The sequence below is a fragment of the Callithrix jacchus genome, chromosome 18, assembly GCF_049354715.1.
Source record: "Callithrix jacchus isolate 240 chromosome 18, calJac240_pri, whole genome shotgun sequence".
NCBI lineage: Eukaryota > Metazoa > Chordata > Mammalia > Primates > Cebidae > Callithrix > Callithrix jacchus.
In genome coordinates this window covers 37,795,799-37,803,922 of record NC_133519.1, presented here as the reverse complement: position 1 = coordinate 37,803,922, position 8,124 = coordinate 37,795,799, and the positions used below count along the sequence as shown (strand labels likewise).

Genomic DNA, 8,124 nt, shown 5'->3' with positions numbered 1-8,124 from the left:
TAAATGTCTACAAATACTACTTTTATTTAACTTTGTCCTGCAGTCCCAGATAGTACATAAAGAAAAAAATAATAAAGTGGGTCAAAATTAGAATGAAAGAAATAAAAATATCATTAACGTGGACAACTTGGTTAGTTGTAAATTTAAAAAATCTTAGCTAAACTATTATAACTAGTTAACTGAGTTTAGCAAGGTTAATATCAATATGCAAAGATTAATTATAATTCAATATATCAACAAAAATTGGAAAACAAAATTTAAATAATACCATTTATAGTGACTTTGAACAAAATATTAGCAATTAATTAAACAAAAGATGCACAAAACAACGACACACAAAAAATATGAAGCATTTTTGACAGCTATCAAAGAAGACGTAATTAACTTGAGAGATATACCATGTTTGTTAACTAGAAGATCAATACTGTAAAGATGGTAAACCTGCACCATATTTGTCTGCACACACTTTCTGATCTTGATCAAAATTTCTGAATATATTTAGTAGATGGCAAATTGAAATGTCCATTAATGGATAAATGTCACATGTATATTGTAATGGGACATCAGAATGTTTAAAGAAAATGTGATATATATATATATATATATATATATATATATATATAATCATATATATATATAATCATATATATAATCATATATATACAAAGAAAATGTGAGCTATAAATATATATCACATTTTCTTTAACCATTCTGATATATATAGCAGAATATTGTTCAGCCTTTAAAAAAGGAAACTCAGCCATATGTGACAACATGAACGAACCTTAAGGACATTATGCTAAGCAAAATAAGCCAGTCACAGTATTATTATCAGCACCACCCTCTTGGTTTTTGAAATCTCCCAGGATAGAAATCAAGGGAGATCACCAGACATAGCAGCAAAGAGAAAGTGAAAGTTTATTGAGCTTGTGCACAACAAGGAAGCCAGCACCACCAAAGAACAAGTGTGGGTTGCTCCTCAAGGGAAGTATGTGGGTTAGTTTTATAGGACCTTTCTATGGGAAAGAATTTCATCATGTATGTACAGGAGGGCTTTCTCTAGCACTTGAAGAGTAGCTTTACATGCTTCTTCATACATAGCACCTTACATTATCATTTTAAATCTCCACCATTGCACGTAATTTTTAACATTGAAATGAGACCACTGTAAGGTGAAGTTTAAGTCTAACGGTGCCTGAAATACCCTGAGGATCTTGGCCAGGCAGTTCCTCTGCTTAAGACAGAAACCTGTGGTAAATAGTGCCTTCGGTCTTTTGCTGCTAATTGGCTCAAAGTTAGGTAAGCTACAGCTTGACTACAGGGCTTTTGTTCTTTTTCTCTAAACTACATTAAATTAGGAAACCAGCCAGCCTGCCTGTCTCAAGAGAAGAACAAACACTACATGATTCCTTTTATATTAAATATCTAAAATAGTTAAATTCACAGAAACACAGAGTAGAAGGCTGATTGTTAGAGAATGAATGAAGGGGAATACAAAGCGTTCAATTAATATAAAATTTTTGTTATAAAATATGATTAAATTTATAGATCTGCTGTACAACATTGTGCCTATAGTTAACTCTATTATGCATATCAAGTGTTCTTACTACAATAATAATAACACAAATAAAGCATCACTATGAGCCAAGAAGAAAACTACCTAGAAGAAGATATTTGCAATAAAGATATTTAATATAGGATTCATAACCTGTATATATAAGTAATTACTACATATTAATAGAATAAAAACAGAGGAATTCCAATAGTAGATATCCAAAGACTATTCTTTCAGGGATCATTATGAGAGAAGTTTCTCTGAATGCCTAAAAACTGGAAAACCATGAGGAGGCACAATATTGTTCTCTCCTGAGCATGAAGCTGGCTCTTGGCATTGCTTTGCTGCAACTGCCATTTGCCATTGCTGATAATTTTTCTCTTTCTTTGGGAGAGGAAGAGGAAGAGAATGCAATCTGGGCGGTATTTCTTAAAAGAGGAAAAAAGACCAATAATATATGAAAAGGTGCTTAATTCTATTAGACGTCAATTAAAATCACAATAACTTCAATACACACCCACCAGAATTGCTTAACTGAACAAAACAAAACAAAGAAATCAACAGACATTACTGAAGTTGGTGGGAATATGGAGCCATTAGACATTTTATACACTACCAGCAAGGGTAAAAATTGGTGCAACCACTTTGGAAAATGGTTTGGTAGTATCTAATAAACCTAAACAGACAAATGGCAACAATCCAGTTGATGTAGTTAAGCTTTGTATCCCCACCCAAATCTCATCTTGAATTGTAATCCTGAGAATCCCCACATGCCAAGAGAGAGAACAGTGGAGTAGATGGGAGGTAATTGAATCATGAGGACAGTTTCCCACATGCTGTTTTCATGATAGTTCTCACAGGATCTGATAGTTTTATAAGGGCCTCTTCCCCCTTTGCTTGGCACTTCTCCTTCCTTCCGCCTTGTGAGAAAGTTGCCTTGCTACCTTTCACCTTCTGCCATGATTGTAAGTTTCCTGAGGCCTCCCCAGCCATGCTAAACTTTGAGTCATAAATTAAACCTCTTTCCTTTGTAAATTACCCAGTCTCAGGCAGTTCTTTTTAGTAGTGTGCAAATGGATTGATACACCAGTAAATTCACTTCAAGGTATATGTCAAAAAAAAATTGTGTATTTATGTTCACCCAAAAGACACATTGAAAAATATAGCCAAAACCCCTATCAATAATGGAAAAAAATAAATTAATAGTGGTATATTTATGCAAGGAACATTATATAATAATGAGAGACAAAACAAAATACTGCTGCCCACAAGAAGAATGAACCTCACAAGCAAAAACTAAAGCAAAAGAAGTCAAACATAATGAGTGAGATACTATGTGTTCCACTTACACAGACTTCAGAATCAGGTAAAAGTAAGTAAAAATAGCTATCCCAAGATAGATACCGGGAGAATGCAAATAGTGAGCTATTTCTTTGTCTGGGGAGTAGTTACAAGAATGTGTTCAAGTTTATAAAATTTCACCCAGCTGTTCATTTGTGATTTGTTCATTTTTCAGTATGCATATTGACTTTATTTAAAAGTTAAACTTCAAAATATTAAATTCATGATTATAAAAGTTAAAAATATAGAATATATGGAAGAATATTAAAATCCCTCGTAAACTTACTCTTGTTTCAGTGAGGTCCTTTCAGTGCTTTGTTGTGTTTCTGTGTGTGTCTTTTACAAAAATATAGTTTTTTCCCCTCTGTTTTTCTACTTAATTGTTTCTCTGGAGACTTTTCCCATGCAGTAAATAGTTACCAAAATACATCTTGCAAGAGTTATCTAATATTCTTTTCTCTTAGAGGTAACTGGCTTACTTAACAGATCCTGTGTTGTCAGACATTTTGGGTGTTTTAATTTTCATTATTTTACATATTTCTCTGAATTTTTTAACAAAAATTTTAAACTTGAATTGAACCTAAGAGGACAAATTGCTAATTTAACAAACTGTACAAAATTAACTCCCACACGTGGCACGTGCGGCATAGAACTTTGTTTATAATCTTACTAACACTAATAATGATGCCATTAAAATTTGCCAAATTGACAAAATTTGTGTTTAACTCATGTTTCATTTATTTCTACTGTGGGAAATCATATTTGAACTTCTTTTTCTATAAGTTAACTTTCTTTCTTGTTTTCTATTGAGGTATCTGTGTTTTTCCTGATGTTTTATAAAATTTATATAGTGAAGATATCTATGCTTTGCCATATATATTGCATTTTTCCACATTTGACAATTAATATTTATGTTTTTTATGGTGTTTGGAGAACACTACTTCAACCACATAAACATACAAAAAAGATTGTATTTTTATGTGGTTGAAATATGTTCTGAGTTTTCTTTCATTGAATTTATGCTTAGAAAGTTCATGGCCATTTCAAATGAGTTTAATGTATGTGATGATTACCTTTGTGTGTCAGCTTGACTAGCCATGGGGTGCCCAGATATTTGATTAAACACGATTTTGGGTCTATCTGCTAGTTTGTTTCTGAATGAAATTAACATTTGAGTAAAGCAGATTACCCTTTCCAATGTTAGCATTCTCACCCAATCCTCTGAAAGCCTGAATAGAACAAATGGTCGAGTAAGAAGTTGTTCTTTCTTTCTGACTGTCTTCAAGCTGGAATATAGGTCTTCTCTTGCCTTCAGACTTAGACTGGAGCTATACCCTTAAGTCTCCTGGGTCTCCAGCTTGCTGACTGCAGATTTTGAGATTTCTCAGCCTCTATAATTGCCTGAACCAATTCTTCAACATAAATAAATAAATAACCTTCTGGTTCTGTTTCTCTGGAGAACCCCAATTCAATGTACATTTGTATTTTCTTCTATTTTAGTTTTCTTATTTTTTGTACAATTAATTTTAAATCTATCTGGGAATTCTGGTGAAAAGAGAAAATCAAATCTCTTCCTTTAATATTCTTTTCCCCTGAATGACTGATACCTTCCTTCCACCTCTGAAACCCGGTTCAAATATTCCCTCCTCTGTGCCATGACTGTATTTTGCACTTACCTCATTTTCTGTTCCTCCTCTCTAAAAGCTAGACCCCATCACTTCACTCACAGCCATGGCTGATATTCTGATCTTCTCTGAAAGACAAAAGAAAGAACAAAAGTTCCCTTTGCTACTTTTATAACATCCAGTGACACCATTTTCATTGGGGGCATTCCTGCTCTCATGTCCTGATCACAAACCAGATGGCTTGATTATTTATTTCACCTAAATCAGATCTATGTTCAACATGTGTGTTTGTTTGTTTGGAAACATATAGTCCAGCCCTACTGGTGAGATCTCCAACGTCAGACATGTTTTTAAATTTCCCTATTATTCTCTGTCCCTTTGCCTCTGTCTTTGTATTTCTCTCACCCAGTCTGCAGAACAGTTTCAGAGTTACATTAGTTGTAATAATACATCTCACTGTGTATCTAGGGATTTAAGAGAATTTTGAAAAGTCACTTAAAAGGTTTGATTCTCAGCTTATTTATTTGAAAATTATTATAATTCTTCACCACGACAAGGTTACTGTGGACCTCAAGTGAAAACAATGGAAATGAGATAGGAGTACCAGATAAAATATAGGCCAACCAGTGAAATCTGAATTTCAGATAAACAACAAATATTTTTTAGTGTCGGTATCTTTCATGTAATATCTGAAAATCCTAACATGAAAGCACATTATAACATGGTAAAGCATTACTTACCAATAAAAGTAATTTGTAAGATGAAGCTAAAAAAGAAAAAGAACAGCTCATCCTACTGTCTGTGTTTTCTCCACAGGTTATGATATCCTAAATAATATTTATTAAAATTAGAATGAATCAGGATGAATAGTGAATGTTGTGGCCGGTAAAACAACTTTGTTTCTATAACTTCAAATAATGCCTAGAGTCAGTTTACTAACTAAATCACGACACCTCTGTATCAGTCAGGGTTCTCCAGAGAAATAGAGCCCATAGGATAGATTTAGATAAAGAGATTTTTTATGAGGATTGACTCACACAATTTGTTATGAGGATGTCCATGATCTGCCATCTCCAACTAGTGGCCCAGGAAAGAAGACGGTATAATTCTAGTTCAAACTTGAAGTCCTGAGAACCAGATGCGCCAGAATCTGAGGGTGGGCAAAGATGGATGTCCCAGCTTGAACAGAGAGCAAATTTGCTCACCGTCCACACTTTTGTTCTACTCAGGTTCTCAAGAGATTAAATTACACCCACACACATTGATGAGGCTGATCGTCCTTACTCTGTCTATTGACTCAAATGCTAATATCTCCCAGTAACCCTATCACAGACACATGTTTTACCAGCTATCTGGAAATCCCTTAGTGCAGTTAAGTTGACACATTAAAATGAATCATATCAGCCCCTAATTTGCCACCCTTTACAAACTTGATCCTTCTATAGGATTGGAAGGATGGGAACAATTGTCTTTTTCCAAAGTTCTTTGCTAAATCTGATCTTGTGTTATTCTCTTGCTGATAGTGACAGCTGTGCTGCCAAGGCGATGCTGATTTATTCTCAAATTAAAAGGATAACATTTACTAACAACTCTCCAAATCCTCAAGATAAGAGATCTAGAAACTGTTTTCTCTTTTCGTCAACTCCCTGAAATTGCTTCTCCATCTCTTCTTCCTTTTTAAATACAGAATTTAAGTACCCTTTTAAAATCTTAGAACTCTATTTCTTCTCCCAGTTGGCTCTTAGCCTTGGTTTTGCTCAGCTTTTATTCCTTTTCCTGTTTTGAACTCCCTGTTTCCCTGAAGAGCAGAAATTGGAGTCAGAGAGATATAGGCTCTGGTATTTGCTCTCCCACTCACAGCAGTGAGCTAGTTAGGGATCCTCTCACAGTTTCTACTTTCTCATTCATACAAATGGATCTTAAAATACTGTTGCAGAAATTTTCTGACAACCATCAGAATTTACTAGACCACTTATAAACCATTTAACCCCTAGGATATGGTCCTACACTTCTTTGAAACTCCCAGGCAAGTCTGTCTGAAGAACAGAGGAGACACATCTGTACTGTTGGACACTAGCATTATGGTCAGAGAGACAAATCAGAAAATCAAGTGAAAGAAAATGAACAAAAGCCTCATGGCCCAGAACTTGGGAATACAGGTACATAATATTTAGAGCAGTATTTCCTAGAATTGAAATTAATCACGTATAGGACTTTTGACTTATCCAGAGAGGGATTCTTCTTGAAGTTACCTTTTTGTATAATGAGGCTTTCAAAAAAATCTCTCCTAAGATGCCATGTATTTATACTAATTGGCTTTTTCAAAGAATGCTCACATATACAGGCTTATTATATGCTCACAGTTTCTTTATTCAGTAATCAGGGTAAATATTTTTAGCCTTGTCTAACAAGTGAGGTGGCTGAAGTTGCAGAAAATCAATGTGAAAGGAAATACAATTAGAAAGTGGCAGATCTAAGAGCAGGCTATGTGTATTCAAATGCGTAATGGATGCCGCAGCTAGAATTCTTGCTTGGGAGAATTGTGCAGCATAATCCCTAGGTGTTATGAGACTTTCTGTACTCACTTAGGGCTCTTTCCCTGTTGTGATGATGTTATCCTCTGGATAAGTTACATATTTGATTTTATATTTAGATACCATATTGAAAAATCTTTATTTCTTCATACAGTAAAAAATTGAAGAGCAGCATTATGTAGTAGAAAAGTAATTATAGACGGATACCTAAACAACTTGATTTTTAGTTTCAGTATTTCTACATTTGTTTTTGGACCAGTTACCTAACCCTCTAGATTTCATCTTTTTTAAACTGAAAAACACCCCCAGTTTCTTTAACATAAATGGGGATACAAGCCAAACAGAACACTCTCAACAGTATTTATCTACACTTCAAAAAATATCTTTCATCTTCAAAGTCTCCTTGCCTCAAATATTGATATCAATCAGTTTGTGGAATTTCTATGCAATTTACTAAGGTAGAAGAACTAGTAATAAATTCATAAATTGTATCTCAAAAAAATAAAAAAAAAATAAAATTTATAAATGGGAAAATGCAAGTTAGGAATTGTATTTGTATTTTGAAACCTACCCATTAGCCTATTCTTCATTCACATATGAAATCATTCAGCATATATTCCTCAGGCTTTCCTAGCTGCCAAGCACTAGAGATGAAACAGAGTCTACTTTTGAGACGTCTCTCAGAATCACTTTGCGCTTTCATGGAGTTTCCATCTTACAGGGAAGAGAAACGTTAAACAATACAAGATGATATCAAATGGTGCAGAAAGGTAAAGAAAAATGAAGGCTGAAAACATTGTATGAAAAGTTTCCTAAAGAGAATGATTATTTTGCCTTGAAAAAGAAGTCAAAGCCATATTGAATGTGTTCGTATTTAGATAATCAGACCTGACCACAGAAGTGGTTGCTTTCCTAAGTATTATCGAACTATACAACTTTAAGAATGATAAATTTATTGAGTCAAAATGATTAGGCTCGGTGATTATTACTAGAAACTATATTTTTCTGGCTTGCTTTGCAACTAGAGTACAAGTATGGGATCCAAATGCCACCTACCAAAAGCACCTGC

General features: G+C 34.1%; 1 pseudogene; it reads left to right on the top strand.

Annotated features, from left to right (window-relative positions):
- The first annotated feature begins 1,776 nt into the window (after positions 1–1,776).
- Positions 1,777–1,979, top strand: LOC118149390 (small nucleolar RNA U3; annotated as a pseudogene).
- Positions 1,980–8,124: the final 6,145 nt, after the last annotated feature.